The following is a 2,358-nucleotide window of genomic DNA, read 5'->3' as shown; positions in this document are numbered from 1 at the left end:
GCCACCTCAGCCCCGCACGGCTTCTGCAGGCCCTGGCCCCTTCCACAGTGCGCCAGCCCCAGGCTTGGCTGTAAAGGAACTTTCCCAGGCCGAACTGCAAAAAAAGATCTTAAGAATTTCACAAATTTCAACAGCCAGGGAAAATAAACACTCTGTGACAAGTCAGGCTGACGACAACGAGGAAGAGCCCAAGTAGTATAACAGTTACCAAACAGCACACACTAAACTCGAAAATTAAACCAAGTTTTTATTCAAAGCGTCTATTAAAATGACGGCACATCCACTCTTCTGCTGTTAAGTCATGCCAAACTACAACTTAAAATCTTTCCAAAATGCTGAACACTTCAAGATTTATTTAATCAATAAAACAAAAAGCAGTCTTCCACATCTCAATCTTTTTTTACTTGGTATTTTACCCAAAACTTGTCATGACACAAAACTACTTCAGCTGTCTGAATTTTGTCTACAGCCAAGTATAATTCAGTGTACTTGTCATACTTGAAGAAATACTCTGAGTTGCCCAAAGCACTACAGCTGACTGTGGGGGACAAAAAAAAAAAATTTAAAAAAAAAAAAAATCAATCCTAATGGACAAAGTTATGTCTGCAGTCTGCAACTGGCTGGTAATTACAGAGTTTTGTGCCCTGTGAAATACCACTCAGGAGCAATTCCAAGTTATGACTCAGAAGTACAACAGAATTACACTCAGGGCTCATTTTGGGATCAGGCTATTTGCATGCAGCCACCTGAAGTCAAAAGCATGCAACTTATTTGAGAAACTCCAAACCTATGCACACAAATTACCAGCTTTACATAGGCTAAGAAGCCTAGAATGACTACAGTGTTTCATATTTTTAAGCCTAAAAGACTTAAAACAGAGACAAGCAAGCCTGATGTCAGCTCAGTTTAGGAACTGAAAGCAAAAGTTAAACCGTATACCTGGTGCAAAATTATTTACATTCAATGAAAGTGATTTTTTAATTATTCAATTACTCTTTAGTTAAGTGCATCAATTACATGATGGTTAACGAGATTTTCAACCACAACAGGTTATCAATTATCAGAGAACATAATCCAACAGTTGCAGTTTCTGGTGTAAAAATCACACTACTTTCCTGGAACAGCTGTACACATCTGGTCAGTCTGTACCAAGTGATTAATAAATTATTTCTTCCTCTTGTTTAAGTGAGAGAGAAAGTGGCTTCCCTTCTCATCTGAATTTCCTGACCTTCCATGAGAAGGAGTTAAAGCAAGCAGGGCAGTAAATATGAATTATTAATATCCCCTAAATGAGTAGCTTAATGAAAAAAAAAAAACCAAACACACACAACAGAAAGTCCAATCTGAGAAGTCTCATTAGCATATTAGGAATCTCTGGTTGCTTTCAAAGCAAAATATGGAAGATCACAATGAGACAATGCTGTTTCAAAGTACATGTCATTCATGAAGTGACAAGATATTCTGCTAAACATTTTATATCAGCATCTGAGTACTAGGCAGCGTTCTGTAACTTCATTTATTTGGGAAATACATGAAATCACACTGTTAACACACTTGTAACTATTTTTGGAAGCCTATTTTCTAGTTGAATAGTGAATACTTTTCTGCAGTGTTTAATTGATAGCTGTGCTACAGTTAGTGAACACAAAATTGGCACGTTATCCTGAAGTAAAGCAGTAAGGTGGCTTTATGCACAGAAAGTACGGAGGCTTCTATTTGCTAATAATCATATAAAAGCAATACTTTAAAACTTAGTGTTTGCTAATAGGAGATCTAGAATAGTTTACTACAAATTCATACCACCCTGTAAATACCCCTTTTATTAACAAAATCAAGTGCCAAATCACTGCAGGGTCCAAAAAATCTGAAAAAAAAAAAAAAAATTTCCAATTTTTTACCTTTGGCTAGACTTTGCAAGACTAATCATTTTCAGAAAAACCCAACAATGTGCAAATGTTCCTAACATCACATGTTAGGAATAACAAGTGCTACCAAGAGATTCTGCTGAAACCAAATCAGAAAACATAAAACAGCAGTCAGGCCTCATACCTTGAGCAGTCACAGTGAAGATCCTGAACGATCTTACAGTTTCCTGCATGAAGCAGTTTCTTCCCCTGTACAAGTTGAGATAACTAAGCTTTGCCTTCCGCCTTAGGGATACTAGGTAAAGATCTACTGACATGGTTTCTTTGCTGCTTAACAATATCCTCAGACCTACCACTTAATACAAATTTGCTTAAATAGTCAGATAAATACTTTTTTCAGCCTTCTTTGGCCATGTGTACCATTCTGCTAATTGCAAACACTTTGTTTGGAAAGTGCTTCCTGTGAAAACTGCTCCAAAATAAATGAGTTAAC

The sequence above is a fragment of the Egretta garzetta genome, unplaced genomic scaffold (assembly GCF_000687185.1).
Source record: "Egretta garzetta isolate BGI_Z169 unplaced genomic scaffold, ASM68718v1 scaffold310, whole genome shotgun sequence".
In the NCBI taxonomy this organism is placed as follows: Eukaryota; Metazoa; Chordata; class Aves; order Pelecaniformes; family Ardeidae; genus Egretta; species Egretta garzetta.
Note: the sequence above shows the minus strand (reverse complement) of the source record.